The sequence below is a fragment of the Rhinolophus ferrumequinum genome, chromosome 8 (assembly GCF_004115265.2).
Source record: "Rhinolophus ferrumequinum isolate MPI-CBG mRhiFer1 chromosome 8, mRhiFer1_v1.p, whole genome shotgun sequence".
Taxonomy (NCBI): domain Eukaryota; kingdom Metazoa; phylum Chordata; class Mammalia; order Chiroptera; family Rhinolophidae; genus Rhinolophus; species Rhinolophus ferrumequinum.
In genome coordinates, this window is record NC_046291.1 from 64,346,835 (window position 1) to 64,364,981 (window position 18,147).

Consider the following 18,147-nt stretch of genomic DNA (forward strand, 5'->3'; position numbering starts at 1 on the left):
TATTCAGTTATAAATTACTGGTAAACTGGTGGAAAGGACCATTCCCCCACCCTTTGCTGAGAGTAATTTTATTTCAGAATCAATTTATTTCTTCTAATATATTTTGAATATTTTTTTGTGTGTTCTTGGGAAAATCAAAAGCCCTGATTCTACCTGAATTCTTTCTTTGTAGAACAGAGCAGATGACGGGGATTGTCCCAAGTATTTCATCTAGTATTGTTTTATCTTGGACTTTTTCTAGGTACCAAAAGGATAAATTTTTTTTTCTTTAGCTTTCCTAAAATTATATTTTAGTATTGAGGATTTTTTTTTTCTTGTCAGAGTATATTTCTAGCAATTCGGTAAAATGTTGTAAATCAGTCAGAGTCTTTAAAAAATTTGTCCTGCCAAGACTGAAATACATTCCTACATATTCATTTTTGAACTGATGGATGGATGACAGGCAGTACGCAGCAGGATTGAGTACTAAACGATTCTTGTGTCAGGCTTCAGAAATCTTAGCATTACGATCTGTAGCAATGAAAAGGAGTAGGAAAAGAGCAAAAGCAGAAATGTGTATGAGAATTTGGTCTTAAGTCAGAAAATAGTAGCGAAGAATTATTTTTACTAGGAGGAATAGAAAAGTAGTAAGGTTAAAAAGCTGGAATTTTTGATACCCTAATGAACAAAAAAGCTGATTATCTTCAGTTTTATTAAACAGTGAATAACCTGTTGTTTTATGCCGTGTTGAAATCTTAGAGCTTAGTTGAAGGACTGTAAAATAATTGAAAGTTTAGAAGTCTGAATTTATGAGAAAAGATGAGAAAAAGGCAAAGTGGGTTCTGATGATGACCTTCCAGCAAAAGGTAGTGTGGTTTGGCAGGAAGAGCACTGGTCTGGGAAGTAGAAGGCCTGTGCCTTATTCTACAGCTGCTCCCTGTGCTCACGTCTCCAGACAAGTTGCCTCAGCTCTTTGTGTCAAATTGTCCTTATGAGTAAAATGAAGACATTATATTGGGTGATTATTAGGGTCTCTCAGCTCAAGCATTATGATGACTTCTCATAGAGCAGGAATATAGAATGAGAAGAAATGTGCAGTTTGTCTTGGTAAGGAAAAAAAAGTATTTTTACAACTAGGAATAAAACACAGAATTTAAGGACATTTATTCAATCTATGATGTTGGCATTTGGGTTCAATGCTTATCTTTCTTTCTTTTTCTTTGCAAAGCCCATTGTGTCTTGCTTATTCTTAGCAGTGTTCAAATACCAGCTGTAAAAAGAGAAAAATTGGAATGTAAATAGAAAAATCAGTGCCAAGTACAATTTCTTCTGGGGAGTTGGGGAGTCTACCGGTTTCCTCTCAGGCTGCCCTACTTCTTCTTCTTTTTTTTTTTAGTTTGGCTTGAATGCCAATTTTGTGTGTTTCTTTGTAAATCCTGTTTGCATTTTTGCAAAAAAGTAGAAAAAAATGAAGGAGAAGTAAAACAGTTATAACTAAATGAAATTAACAGACTACCAGTACTTAAAAGCAAAATAACACAGAATTGCCTAAATCCTTAAGGAGTCCAGGAAATCAAGTAAATAATCCAGTAAATAATTAACTACTACTCACTTGGAGAATGACAAAGAGGGCTTCAGGGTTTGTTCAGCAAGGACTAGATGATCTTTAAAGTCCCAAGTAGTCCAACGGTTCCCTGACATGATTCCTACCCTCGGGGAAATCACATTTCAAGAGTGAAGGAAAAGGGAAATTTACACAAAGCCAAGGTGGTTCACTTGAAAATGACAAAAGTTATGTTTACCTCTTTGCGTGTCCGTAAACGTTATATACAATACTCTGTTTTTCCTGGGGAGTCCACTGATTGAGGTAATCTTTGTTTTCCAATTGCTTGGGAGAGTGAACCATGTTCCGAAAGCTAAACAATTAAGAAAAGGATAGCGATCAGCAAGCAAGGGATACAGTGGAGAGTGACAAATCTATAATGGGATGCTCTTGTGAACCATTTACTATTTAAGGAAATTGTTACTTTTTGAAAAATTCAGAGGCACACGTATAATAAAGTCATCAGTTAGTAGTAATTGGAATACAAATCAAAGTTAATTGCAGGGAACACCATCGCTCATTTTATCCCTACATTTTAGAAAGACTTATTTGAAAAGCATCTATTTTTAAAACTCTACTCTAAAAGCCAGCTAGTAAACTGACTCTCTAAGTCAGGGAAAGGTGGGATTCCATAGCCTGGCAAAAACACCTTGCAACTGCTGTTTCTGGGAGTTACACCTTGGGTCTGTTTGTAGGAGTGAAGAGAGAAAGAAACATTCCCTATTTGGTTCTGTACCGGTGTTTAGTGTGTACAGACTATTTTGCCAGGTGTATGAGTGAAACAAAATATGTGATACAAACACGCTTTGCCTCATGATTGCTATTATTCAGAAAGATGAAATATAGCAGCATGAGTAAGACTGGGGAATATTAACAATCTGCTTCCCAGGCAGTGAAAATATTGTCCTACATGCTGATAATGGAGGTGAATATGGTATCATAGGTAGGAGCAACAGATCGATACAATCTGGATTTTCCTTCATTTAGTTCCTTAGCTTGTGGTTAGAAGCCAGTGATATATTTTCCTGTGTCTGTTTCTCACTCCACACCTGCTCTGGGAAGCAGTTATGTTTTCCTTCCATTGCTTGGCCATGATCAGTGGGTTTCTTTAAGTCGGTAGTGAGAATATTAATCAGTCTTGGTCAGTGATTACTTTTTCTCTCCAGAGGCATCTCTCATACCGCTCATCAGTCATTTTAATTTTCTCCAGTGTTATGGAGAACACTGGGTGGTGCTGAAATTCTCCTTGTTACAGAGCATATCTGTTCAAGTTGTACCACCAGCAGGCAAGACATAAAATGCTTCCTGTTCCCTCCCTGTAAAATGCATTGTTTTCCTTCCTTCTCTCTTTCCTGTAAAATGGTAATGACATCTTTCTCTGACACTGCTCACTGAAAACACAGGTGTTTTGGTGACTGTATATACTTTAGCGCATCCCCTCCCGGACCCCAAGAATATTTAACATTTTATCATTTCCACTTTGCACTTGTTCTAGTTGTTCTACACAAAACAAATTGGTCAGGGGCAATGGCTAGTTTACCTTCTAGTGCACCCCTAAACATGCCCAGTGTTCCTCCACCACCATTCTGAATATCCCAGCAAATGAGCACATGCAGTAACTTGAAACAAAATTCTTAATATCAGTAATTTTTATCGTCTTTGATTCCCTCTATGTTACTCAGAAACCTCCACGTGACATCCAATCAATTGAAATATCTGCTCCAAAAATCATACTTATTTATTTGACATATATTTTTTTACTAAGCCAATATGTTGTTTAAGTCTATAAAGGTGACAAATACATACGACAATTAAGCTCTGACAATTAAGTTTGCGAGCTTTTTGAACAATGTTGCTAATCTTTTTTGATATCAGAGGGATTGTTCATTATGAATTTGTACCAACTGGACAAACAGTTAACCAAGTTTACTATTTGGAAGTGCTGAAAAGGCTGCGTGAAAAAGTTGGACGACCTGAACTTTTCGCCAACAACTCATGGCTCTTGCATCACGACAATGCACCAGCTCACATGACACTGTCTGTGAGGGAGTTTTTAGCCAGTAAACAAATAACTGTATTGGAACACCCTCACTACTCATCTGATCTGGCTCCCAATGACTTCTTTCTTTACCTGAAGATAAAGGAAATACTGAAAGGAAGACATTTTGATGAAATCAAAGGTAATAGGATGACAGCTCTGATGGCCATTCCAGAAAAAGAGTTCCAAAATTGCTTTGAAGGGTGGACTAGGCACTGGCATTGATGTATAGCTTCCCAAGGGGAGTACTTCAAAGGTGACCGTAGAGATGTTCAGCAATGAGGTATGTAGCACTTTTTCTAGGATGAGTTCACGAACTTAATTGTCAGACTGTGTGTGTATGTGTGTATTATTATATATACAGTATTTGTCATTATATATATATATATATATTTGTCATTATATGTATATATATATATATATATATATATATATACACAAAGTTAATTTTAGTGAACACCATTGTTCACGTTGTCTCTACATTTTAGAAAGACTTATTTTAAAAGGATCTATTTTTTAAAATCTACTCTAAAAGCCAGCTCTAGTAAACTGACTGTCTAAGTCAGGAAAGGTGGGAATCACATATACATATATATTCATATATATTCATATATATTCGTATATATTCATATATATATATATATATGTATGTATAATGGGGTTGACATCCTACTAGGAGCATGGCCATGCAAATAAATCACTAGGATATATGATGATGTGTCAAGGGCTACATGAGTGTGGCAGATACAAAATTGTATAGGAGTTCAGTAGTGCTAATGAGACATCCTGGCTGCTGTCATTAAGGAACGCTTCACAGAGAAGGTAGCATCTGATCTCAGCTGTGAACAATGAAGGGCATTGCAGTGAATGGAAATGGGAAGGGGGTTTTAGGTCAAACAAAGATGTAGAGGTATGAAAATGCTAGGTATACTCTCAGGAGAAAGGCTATGACATCTTGGAACCTCTACATCAATCTATTTAGATTAAAAGTTAAGATTGGAAAGTTTGGTATGAATTAGATTGTGGGTGACTTTGAATTCAAGGCTAAGAAGTTTAAATGTAGTTCGGGAGGCATGGAGTATGACACGATTAGACAGAAAGAATTAGGTTGGGGAGACTGTATGTAGGGACACGAGTTGCTTGCTATCGTGTTGTGTTGAGGGCTGAACCTGGGGCCTGAGCTTGGAAGATGCAGCTGGTCATGGAAAGGAGGAGACAGATGTTGAACATTCTAGAGGCAGAAGTACCAAAATGTGAGGTCCAGTTGAATAAAAAAAGAGAAGTCTGAGACACATGAGATGGAAGGTTGCATTCTGTCTTATAGGACTGGGTGTGTGAGTCTAGTTTAATGTGTATACATGTTGGGGCACAGAGGGGCCTATTTTGGAAATGAGAGCCCTACCTGCACTTCTTCAGTTGTGAAACACATCTTCTTCACACATTACATAGCTGAAATTAGAATGCCTCTTACCATCTGCGGTACATTTAATGTGAAAGTTTTTCTTGAAAAGTAGTTAATAAATTAATGGTGCATATTGAATTAATGGCATCTTATATCAAACAAATAAAGTATCAAATGTATATTATTATTGTATTAGGTTTTCCTTTCAAGCTACAAATGATTTCATACTCATTACAATTAAGCCAAACAATCCAGTAAACATAAATTACATTTAAATATTAAAAACACAGTAAATATTATTCATCAAATAGCTACATTGCCCAAAGTAAAGAATCACTGGGAGAATAAATCAACTGCCAGAGCTCTGGGAAGATTATGAATGTATTCATCAACTGCTTACTGAGCAGCTTTTATGAGAAAGTCATTCTTCTAAGTGCTAGAGGGATACAAAGATGAATGAGAAAATAATTCTGTCTTGGAGTGGGAGTGGGGCAGGTGAGCTCACAATTTATTAAGAAAGAAAAAAGGTAATTTTAGCAAGGCAAAATGTGATTCATCATAAGAGAGATCCCCAAGATGTACCTTGGATGCTCTGGGGAGGTGATGCTCATATCTGCTTAGAGGTATCAGGCAAGGCTTCATGACAGATGTGACATTTACGTAGGGCCAGGGAGAATAGGTAGGATTCCTATAGATAGAGGTGGAGTAGGTAAATTCAGGTGAACAATGTGTTGTGGAGAAAGGGAAGAGGTTGGAAAGAACCATGTGTATTCAGGGAACACCGCAGTCCAAGGTAGCTCGAGGGCAAACTCTGAGCGATCATAAGAATGATTGCAGGAAATATTTATTGAGCAATCACTATGTGCTGAGTACAGTTATGTTTTACAGTACATATTATATGTAATATAATTGATATGTGATATAATTGATATTATATATAGTATAATTGGTCCCGTTTTGTAGCTGAAGAAAATGAAGCACAGATAGTTAACTGACTTGCCCAAGCTGAACCAGTTGGCCTTACTCCTTTCACAAGCAGTAATCATGTAAGAGTGCACACAGGGATATGCAGTTATAAAAATGCTGGGTACAGACCAAGGGAGGTGCTGCAAACCATGGGAAGGAGTCTGAAATTTATTCTGTAGTGGGAATTATAGCGTTTTCTGGATTTAGAACACGATGTCATCAGTGTTTTGATGTGTGTAATGGAATTGGATTATAATGGTCTTTAAAAACATGGTACCAGAAGAGTATAGGTTGTGTGTCAAATTCTAGCATCCTGCAGGGGACTTTAAAAACCCTTAACTTTTTATAAGACTTTACATTATCAAAGATCTTTTTCATTTTTGATGCCATTTATTTTGATCTTCACAATGATGTAGCATTTCTCCCTGCACTGGGTATATTGGGAAGCATACTCCAAACTGGCACTGACCTTGCCAAAGCCTTAGGGCTAGTAGGTGGTAGAGCGAGGGAAGGAAACAAGACCTTCTGGAGTCTACATCGTTGCTGCTTTTACTCAATCTTCTCTTTTTTTCTTTGGTCTTATCTCAACAGTCTGCTTTTTCCAAACAGAGGTATAAATGGGCATACATATGGTAAATGATGGGTTTGTTCAACACTGGAAATAAGTACCCCTAAGTACAATTTTTATCTGACAAGAGAAATGGGCCATCCTCTGGTTCATAATGGCAGGACCCCATGGTCAGGTGGCCAGGGAGGCAGTAGCTTCAGTATTTTTCCATTGGTGAGGAGGAAGCACTCCCAGCTGGCAGCCTCTGGAAACTCAGTGTCAGGACTTCATGGCAATTTATCCAGGCTTCTGGTTTGGGAACGAGGCCAGCTGTCCAGCTATCTTAGATTAAATAATTCATTACATAACTTTTTGCCCCTCCCCTCAGCTTATTAGTAAAGTAGAATGTTCACAGTTCTTGGCTAAAGAGGAAGTATCACTGATTCTAAATTTAGCAAAATTCGTTGTCATATACCGTGTTTCCCCCAAAATAAGATCTAGCCGGACAATCAGCTCTAATGCGTCTTTTGGAGCAAAAATGAATACAAGACCCAGTTTTATATTATATTATATTATATTATATTATATTATATTATATTATATTATATTATATTATATTATATTATACCCAGTCTTATTTTACTATAAGACCGGGTCTTATATTAATTTTTGCTCCAAAAGATGCACTAGAGCTGATTGTCTGGCTACGTCTTATTTTAGGAGAAACATGGTATTTGTATATAAAATTTCAATAGTTGTTATTTCAAAGAACTTCCACTGTGTTTTGCGTCAATATCCCGACCAAAGAGGTGCTGAATAATCACCTGCTCTTGAGATTGACCGCAAATTACACTTTTATTATTGTCATAATATCTCTAAATGTAAGGAAGAATGGATATTGTGTGGGTTTTCTAGGGCTGATGTGACAAATTACCACAAACTTAGTGGCTTAAAACAACACAATTTTTTCCCTCACAGTTCTAGAAGTCTGAAATCAAGGTTGTCCTCAGGTCCACACTCCATCTGAGACTCTAGGTAGAATCCTTCCTTTCTTGCTGGTGGCCACTGATCTTTGATGTTTCTTGGTTTGCGTTAGTAAAGCTTACAATCCCACGTCTGTCTACGTCCTCACACTGTATTCTTCCTGTATGTCTGTCTTCGACATGGCACTTTGTTCTTATAAGGACACCAATCATAATTTTGGATTAGGCCACTCACTCTAAGTCCTCATCTTAACTTGATTACATCTGCAAAGACCCTATTTCCAAGTAAGGTTAAGCTCACAGGTACCAGGGGTTAGGACTTCAACATATTTTTGGGGAGACACAAAAGCCTTCACCTATAGAAAGCAATAATTGGCACTATTCTTTTTATTATGCTTAACTTTATGCAGATCATCATCACTTTTTTCTGGATTTTAAACTTCTCAGGGGTATGAGCTGAACTACAGTAGAGAAAATACTTTGTCCCTCTTTGGTAAATCCAGAGTATTTGTTAGAATATTTGTTTTAATTGCTATCATACTGAGACTTTTTTCTTTCTCTCTCTCTCTCTCTTTCCTACTGGATTCTGATCTCCATGAGGGCAGGGGTTGTCCACAGTATTAGCACAATGATGGAAATATTGCACAGTGGTTAAACTTGTCATCCTTGGAGATGGATGATGGGGATTCTAATCTTGGCTGTCCTAGGAATTAGCTGCATAATGTTAAGCAAATGTGTGAGCCTCACTACCCTCATCTGGAAAACAATGATAAATATAATACTATTCTCAAGGTTTTACGAGATTAAATACTTTTAGCACATTGACTAGCTGTTACTATGATTATATACTCAGTAAATGCTTGTAGAATTTAATTGAAGGAAAACAAGTAGTCTAGTCATAGCTCCGCCATTAAATTACTCTATGTCTGTGGCAAAACTGCTACAATTTCTAGGCCATAGTTCTTTCACCGAAAAATTAAGGAAGTTAGAAGAGAGGACCCTGAGGTTCCTTCTGGCTAAAATAATGTAAATGCAGCTAAGATCTTCTTCTGACTTCAAGGACATTTATGTTATGTATGGACATTTCCATATATAATTTATTCCATTCATTACTGAAGACCCTCACTACTTGTATTGTATCTTTATTTGACTTTTTAATTTTAATTCAGTGAAGTTAAGAACTATTTATTGATGTTCAATGTCAGTCAGGTTCTGTGCTAAGTTATGGATACATAGAAATTACCAATGTACTATTTTTACCTGTATTAATTATATTTGAATTCAAAGAAACTGAGATTTCGTGCCATTTAAAAAATTTTAAATAGTCAGGGATAGAAATAAAATAAAGAATTCTAATATTCTAATAAGTTATTGCTCTTCTGTAGTTTATTCTAGTGCGCCTGTTTGTATACACACACACACACACACACACACACACATACACACTTTTCTAGACTCTGAGAACAAAATGGAGAGGTGAGGAGCATTCCACTAGTTGCTTTCCACTGATCTTTCTCTGCTGATCCTCTTAGTTTGTTAAAGGCAAGTCCCATACAAGTTGTAGGAACAATCCAGGCAGCTCTGGGTAATGAGCAGATTGGAGGGACACCAATCCAGGAACTCCAAGGTGAAGGCTCTCTCCTGAGCTGTTCCATGTGGATGTGGCTTGTTTAACACTTTTATCCATTCAGTGGGGAAGAGTTCGGACCTAACTAGTACATAATATTTGAGAAGAGATTTGAAGAGAGATAGAGATGGAGAGAAAGAGAGACAGAGAGAGAGAGAGACAGAGACAGAGACAGAGACAGGGAGAGACAGAGAGAGAACAAGATAAGATGGGGGAGCAGTGTTTCCAGCTGAGGGAAATGTGAGTACAAAAGCCCTGAGGAGGAACTGCTTTCTTTTGGAGGGTTAGAAGGAAGGCCAGCATGACCAGGATGTGGTATACTTTGAGGTCATTTGTTCTACTAGAACATTCAGGACGTCAAACAACAGGCCAAGGAGTTTGGATTTGATTCAAAGGCCAGGGGGAAATCACCTAGATCTCACGTGGGTGTTTTGTTGGTCCAGCTATTTGCACAAAATTCCAGTCCCAAACAGGTTTCTTGCTTTCTAAGAAGTTACCTTCTAAAACCTTAAAGCCCTTCTGAATTCTATGGGGTGGCGTTACCCAGACCCATTGTGCAAGTTAAGTAAGAGCTGATCACAGAGGGTGACACAGGGTATTAGCTAAGGGAAATGGAAAGAGTGCCGTCACTTGTTTATCTTAAATTTTGATAAGAGACTTGAATTTTGAAATGGAAGTCGGTATGTGGTGGGGGAAGGGAGGGGTAATAAATGACTAAGGAGAACTGAATTAGGCAGTTGAGAACTGCTTTGAAAAAACAGTGGATTTCAATAGGACAAACCAATGCCCTTTACCTCCATAAAAATTAGTGGCCCATGATTGTGTTACTCTCCTTTCCTATACTATTTTGTGGAGACTTTCAGCAGTCTTTTTTGAGGAGGAATTTTACTTAGTTGAAAGAAAATAATGAAGAAATATGAAAGAATTACCTAAAAAGATGAAAAAAAATCCCATTAAAATGTAAAAGTCTTACGCTATAAACAAACACCAAACGTCCAGTGGATAGACTGAAAATTTTCATTAGTAAGCATGAACAGAAGTATGACTACTTATAAAGTCATAAGATATTTTTAACAGCAAAATGTGATTGGCTTTTAAAAATTCTCTGTGAATTACTAGCATTTTTAAAGCTAATAAAATAATGTATGAATGAATATTATTATAAAAGATTAAAACCATATATGAAATAATTTTTGAATATCTTCCTTCACACCACTCCCCTCTTTTTTCCACAACTCCTTCAAAGGCAATCACTATTATCAGGTTGACATATATCTGTGCCCTCTTTTTTTATGTCTATACATGTTAGTGTACGTATACATATGTGACCTTTCTTTCGAAAGAAAGCATAAATGGGATCATATTATGCATTTTGTTCTATCTTTTCCCTACGTTGTCTTAAAGATCTTTATGCATCTAATTGTTTATTTTATACCTTCTAATGGGTACAGAGTATTAAACTGACTTAAATTATCATAAATTATTTAGCCACTTCTCAATTGATATACATTTAAAACTCCTACTTTTCACACTTAAAAAAATGCCACAAGAAGCATTCTTGTACTGTTTTCTGCACATGTAAGAGTGCTTCTGCAGGGTAAATTCTTAAAAGTAGAATTCCAGGTATGCATGTTTTAAATTTCAACATTGTCAAATTATCCACTAATGAAGCTTTATTGGTTTATATTCCTACAAACTTCTAAGAGCCCATTTACTTGTAACTTCACCAATACTGTATATCACCAATTTTTATTTTTTGTTCATTTGGTGGACAAAAATTAGTATCTAAGTGTTGGTTCAAGTTTTACTTTCCTGATTACTGATAAGTTTGAGCATCCTTTAATAAATGTATTGATTAATATTTCTTCTATAAATTATCTGCTCATAACCTTTGCTCATTTAAAAATACTTTTATGGAAAGTATAATTTTAAGAACTCTTTATATATTATGGTCTTTAATCAAATGTGTATTACAAACAATTTCTTGCTATATGTCACTTGGCTTTAACCTATGTATATATTGCTTTCATTGAACAGAAGTTTTTCATCATTATGTTGTTAATGCTCTCTGGATTTTTATGTATTGTTAGGAAAGTCCTTCCCAACCTAATTTTACTAAAATATTCTGTATTTTCTGATATATATAATTATTTTGACATTTAACTCATTATGCCACCTGGAATCTATTATTATATTGTAGTAAGAGCCTATGACTTAATTTCTTTCCCAAACAGGTTACCATGGATTGGACATGGATATGTTTTGGAATTCTCTATTCATTTGACAATATTCTTTTTCTTGACCTATTCTATTTGACAATACAGTTCCAACTCTTATAATATTTTTTGACCCCCAAGTAAGGTAATTTTCTCAATGTCCTTCCTCACCTCCATCCTCTGCCACTTTTATTTTCAAATTATTCTTGGCTAGTCTTGTGCCCTTTATTTTTCAGACAAGTGTAAGAATGTATTTCAAATTTTATCAAGAAACAGACAAACAAATAAATAAAATCTGTGGGTGTTTTGATTTGTAGTACATTAATAATTTAGAAAATGTGGGGATAATAGACATCTTTTTCAAGAAGGACTCTTCTCATGGGAACATGATATTTCTTTTCCTTAGTCTGGAGTTTATAATGTTCATAATATCTTAAAAATGCTAGCTAGGTTCATTCCTTTTTTATGACTTTTGTGTTATTTTGATAGTTTTATTTTCCCCGCTATCACCAGTTCTTGTGATCCATTGCTGCTATTTGAGAAATTTATTTATTTTTATATGTGTCCATTGAATCCTATACTTAGGAAAACTGTCTTATGAAATCTGTTCTTTAGTGGATTGTCTTGGATATTCTAGTTATGCAACCGTATCACCAACAAACCTTACAAGTTTTTCTCTTTCTTTACAAATTCTACACTTCTTATTTGTGATGTGGAGTAAAACAGTGACAAATGGTGAGAGTTATTGTCATCACTGCCTTCCTTCTCCTATAATGGAAACACATTTCAACTTGAAGGATGATACTTAGTGGGTGTTTCTGGCAGATACCCTTCATTATGTTAAGAAAGTTTTCCTTCTATCCCTAGCTAACTTGGGATTTTTCAAAGCAAAGATGAATCTTGATAGCTTTAGCATCTATTGCATTGATTTTTTTCTTTCTTTGTGTTAATATTTTATATTCTAATGTTGAACTACCTTTGTATTCCTGGGATACACCCTACTTGGTTGAGAGGCATCATTTTTCATACAATAATGGACACAATTTGCTATTTAAAGTAAGACAGTTGTATCAGAAGTAATAAATGAGATTGTCTTAATTTCCTCCCTCCTTCTGCTTCCTTCCTTCCTTTTATTCCTTCCTTCCTTCCTTGCTTCCTTGCTTCCTTCCTTCCTTCCTCCCCTCTATATCTAGTTTAGGATCAGATTTGTTAGCTTTACTGTGTTTTATGCTGTGGGATAATTAATATAAGACTTATCCCTATCTTGAAATTTTGATATAAAACTGATAAAACCATCTGGATCTCTCATGACCTTTGACTACTTTCTCCATTTTTTCTATAATTTTTGGTCTCTTCATGATTTCTACTTCATCTGTCTCTGTCTCTGTCTCTCTCTCACACACAGGTAACTTATTGATAACCATTTTATTTTATTGTCCAAATGTTTAAGATCCTGCTCTTTCACTTAAATGGATTTGAATGAACTCATTTCAATAAGTTCCCCTATATTCAAGTGGAAACAACTCACTTTATTAAATTTATATTAGTAGGCTTGGCTGATATTATTTATTTATTTTATGGTTGTTATGGAGGTAAAAATATGTTTCTTGATCTTTATGTTTATACTTGGTTGGACATATTCCTAAATACTTTACTAATCAAGTAACTTTAAAAAAAATAGCTACTTTCTTTTTTTGTAAGATAATAGTCCTCAAGCAAAGTCAATAAAATACTCTGGTAATAAGTGGCCAATGAATAATATTTCTCTTAGAGCCTCAATCTTTTTTTGAAAGTCATCTCCATAACGTAAAATAATTATCTTAGGGTGAAAATTTACTTCAGTTAAACTCTTTCCACTTTTGTCTTAATAAATTCATGAAGAAAAATTGCTTTAAAAGAGGTTTAGACAAATCCAGAATTAGGGATCCTTTGACTACTGATTGTACTAGTTACTTTGTGTTTATGCTTAAAGAGAGTTTTTACTATTAAGGTGTTACCCCTCCAAAAGAGCCATGTCTGTGGAGATTGGGGAACTCATTAGCGATGCTTTCCCACAGAGGGACTTAGTAGGCTGTTTCACTTGCACAGGGTTTGTTGATTCTTTTTTGTCTTTTATAAGCCTGTTGTTCTGATTCATCTTTACTTTGTAGTCCAAGGAAACCATATGGTATGAGGAGGAATATAATATAAAACAATTAAAAGCAGAGCTACTGTGGCTGAATCCATTGCTCGGGCTCTCAGAATCCTTCTCCCGTGCTTTCTTTCTCCTCCTCTTCCCCAGGTAACTCAGAGGATCTCCTTGCATTCTGAGGAGTGCAGTTTTAAAATTAGTGTAGAGACTGTCTCCTAAAAACTCAAACAACTCCTGTGCACCTGCAAAGCATTTTGTATAATATAAATACATTGACAAGTCCACAGACAAAAGCCATTTTAACAACCTACTCACATCCAGATCATCTCCAAGGGCCCCACCTATTACTTTAAACCTTCAACATGAGCCCTCTTAGAGATCCATCTCTTTCCTAGGCCTATCATGTTCAGAGTACTCTCCCTGAACCCAAAGTGGATAAAAAAGTAAGCACAATTTTTAAAAGTGCAGTTAATAATGTTTCTATGTGATAAATACACAAAATGAATGTATGAAAATATTTACTTTCGCATTTAAATGAAGGCTTGAAAATACTTTACTAAGCGGATTCATGAAAAACTGATCTAGATAATCTGCTTAAGGCCCCAGGTGAATTTAGTGGCTTAATCTCTTGGGTGATATTGTAATCTATTCATACCGTCGTGGTTTGATTGAATTAAACTTCAGCAGTTCAGAAAATTGTTTCCTTGTATTAAAAACATAATGGATATGATTTATTGTTACCTATTATTTTATTAGGTTTAAAGTTTTGTGTGTATGTGCTGTTTTAAATATGTATGGCACAACTGTGAGCTAATATTTGGTTTGCATTCACATTAGGATTTCTAATACAGGGACTTCATGACTTCTGTTTCTTTTATTCCCCTTTCCTGAGCTGACAATTTTTCAGATCCAGTCCTGATTGTAGAATTTTACTTTACCCCTTTCTGAAGAAGACTACTTCTTTTTGGGGAATGCTCTCAGAATCCCAATAACCCACACTGAGTGTTCGAGGAAGATGTAGACACCCATTCACCAGCCCGAATAAGGTGAGAATAGGACAGAGCAGTTGTCACAGTTAGCGGGCTTTGTGAGAGTAACCTTACCAAATTATATTTACCTTATATGAATTCAAGCATAAAATATTCAAATATTATTTCTGTGACTTGAATCCGTATTCTCCATCAGTCTAAGGAGCCAAATAAAGACTTCCCGTGCCAATAAAGGCAAAAGCCAAAATAAAGTGAATAAACAAACCAACAAACCAAAACAAAACAAAACCCTGTAATATTCCAGGAAGCCAAATAAAGTGTTCTTGTGCAAATAAAGGCAAATAGCCAAAATAAAACAAACAAAATACTCAACAACTATCTTAAAATCAGAAGGATACAGATGGTTCCTTATTTATTGAGCAATCACTTACCCTGTGTTTACTCTAATGAATAGATGAGTTGGGCTAATGGTAACCCCGAAACTTCAGACATTGGCTCTGACAATGCTTTGCAAGCATGCCTTGGTACATTACAGCAAAGATTTTCACATGTATTCTACCTCTAGACTACTCTGGGGTGGATGAGAACATCCTTGTCGCATGTATGAACATATGGTAATGGATAGGGCAGTTCATATAGAATTAAAGTCGTTTTCTTTAAAGTTTTTCCTTTAAAGTTTTTCCTTCTTATTACTTAAAACAAAACTCCATAGTAATAGTTTACTTGTACCAAGTGCTATGCGTGGACTATTTTATTTCTCCCTACATGTTTTTGTTTTAGATATGTGAAAGCTGAAATTTAGAGAGTATGTTAGTCAACTCGGACGAATACCATAATGCCATAATGACAAATGCCATAGACAGGATAGTTTAAACAACATACATTTATTTTATTATAGTTCTGGAGGCTGGAAGTCCAAGATCAAGATGCTAGCCGATTGGGTTCGTGGAGAGAGCCCTCTTGCTTGATTGCAGACAGCCCTTTCTTCCTGTGTCCTCAGATGGCAGAGAGACAGGGAGTGAGAGCATGATCGAGCACACTAGCTCTCTAGCGTCTCTTATAAGGACACTAATCCTATTGGATCATGGCTCCACCCTGTGACTTCATTTAACCTTAATTACCTCCTGATAGACCATATTTCCAAATATAGTCACATTGGGGCTTAGGGCTTTGACATATGACTTTTGAGGGGCACCATTCACTCCACAGCAGAGAGGTTAAGTGACTTTCATAGGGTTGTGCCATTGAAACAGCAGAACCAGTATTTGAATCCAAGTAGTTTGGTACTAGAACACCTGCCATCTACCTTCTTACAGCTGTCTAAGAGTCTTGTGGATGACTATAAAGTTGGCCAAAGTTGTCTTCTAGACTCTCCTACCTTTCTTTCTATGTTTCACACTCTATGCATACCTCTCTCACTTGCTTCCATCAAATCTTCCCCATGTTTCAACTCTACAGAGTTCATCTAATTTGTACTAACGATTAATTAATTAGAAGAGTGTTTGCTTATTTATGAACAAAATGCCCCAGATCAGAAGACTATCCCCTCCCCCACAATAATGAGCTACACAATAATGAGATTTTGGAATACACAGTAGACAGATTTTAAAAGAGATTCTGTCTTCATCACTCCCATTACTCTCTACAGATGATTATAGCACTTTAGAGTATGGGTCCATGGTACAAAAATTTTCTACAATTTAATTTTTCTTCTTTGACACTTTAAAACAATATTGTTCAATTCATTTTGTTAAATATCTATTGCTCCACCCTCTTTCTTTTATTAACAAACATTTATTGAATACTTTCTATATGTAGGAAATGAGAGTATAATTTAAAGATAAGAGATGGCCCTTGGTCTCAAGATAATTAGAGGAAATTAGACATTGTAGAAACAGACTGTGTACAATTAATTATAATCTAAGTATAATATGTTAAGTCTAAAAAGAAAGATCTGAAAAAGGTGATATGAAATTTCACAGACTAAAGTTAAATAAGAACTTGGAATTCTTTTTTTTAAATTTTATTTTATGGACAATGAGGTACACCTGAAATCTTTTGAGTATGTACATAGGTTGATCTGATTTATTTTCAGAATCACCTTTATAAAATAAGGGAAAGGATGAAGGGAAAGAGAGTTCAGGCTATTATAATTGTCCTAAGGTAAATTCTACAGAAAAAAGAACTTGCAAATAGTAGAACATCTTTGTGAGTCAAGTATTTGAGGCTTGAAGTCACATTTGTATGAAAGGGTTAGTGTTACCCTACATTTTATCACAAAGGATAATTTTGATCGGGGGTGTTATTCAAAAAATTTAATAACTGGTATGACACAGGCCCTGACAATCAGAACAGGAAACTAACCAATCAAAATAGACCAGATTATAAATATATAACAAGTGCGATTATGCTGGTATGTATGTACTGGCTGAATATCTGATTTGACTCTGATTTTACAGTCATGTACCTCATGATGTGAAAGATTCTACTTGTTAAACACATTTTGTAAATTAAGTAAAAATAATTTATTTTCCAATTTCTTATTTAAAAAATAGACTTCTATAACTTATGTTAGCTTAAGATTAGTATGACACACTAAATCCATACAATTTTAACAATCTTCTCTAAAACTTGTTTGTCAGTTCGTTCATGTGGCTTAACATCAGGCAAGTCTATAATTTCTATTTGGTATTTTGAAATATTAAAATGTTATATAACTTTATTAAATTCCTAGGGGATAGATAGACTGCTGTCCTTAATACTGTTGATTTAAGTCATAGCCTGGAGATGTTTTTAAAATCAGTGTCTCTCTCTCTCTCTCTCTTTCTACACACATATAAACAAGTATTACACAAATGTCTTTATAATTGACATATTCTTTAGTTGCCCAAGTCTCTACCACTCCCTTTTGTTTTACACATTTATGTTATATTCTTTTACCCACCTGGTCCCTGAAGGCATATGTATTTGTAATCCCTGATTTGGATCTTTATATGTTTTTGGAGACATCATTTTGTTCAAGTCATAATCCAATGCCAATAGTAATGAGTCATGCTGTGGTAGGGTTTTAAAAATGCCTGAGGTAGCTCCATCTTTGGAAGCACTGTTAACTCAGAAGATTTTATTACTTTTACATTTGGCAGGTTCCGCTTGAGCTGAATTCACCTTGACTTCCATTTTAGTTCAAAGACTTTCTAATGCTTTTAAATTCTACTAGTCACCTTCAAAATGAGTTTGAAAATCACAGTTGACTTTTTAGACTACGTAAAACTCTTTTTGATTTTTTAATTTTTGTTTTGATTATTCTTTTTGATTTCTGTTTTGATTCTTCCTTCTACTTGTGTCCCCTGCTCCTCCTCTGAAACCAGTTCTCTGAAAACTGCATGTCCCCCAAACCTGCCCAAAAATCATCTGTGATCTTGAGTACTTCATGACGGTGATCTTCGCCCATATTCACATGCAGAAACCACTGGCAACATTCTTGTGCCACCGTGGTTAACTTGTTACCTTCTTGCCCTCTTTGTTTCTCCCCTGTGACCACATGCTGATGCTGCAGCAAAGTCCACTCTAAAATATGGCCAACTTCGTGTTCTAAATGGGTAGGTCTTCCCCTCCCCTTGTTCCTGGTAAAGATGATGGATAATTTTAGCCAGGATGAAGTCTTAG

General features: G+C 35.6%; 1 protein-coding gene across 1 annotated transcript in view; it reads left to right on the top strand.

Moving 5' to 3' along the window:
* CYTIP (cytohesin 1 interacting protein) overlaps nucleotides 1-18,147 on the top strand; it is a 66,451-nt gene that overhangs the window by 21,871 nt on the left and 26,433 nt on the right. The gene's annotated exons all lie outside the window — the stretch shown is intronic.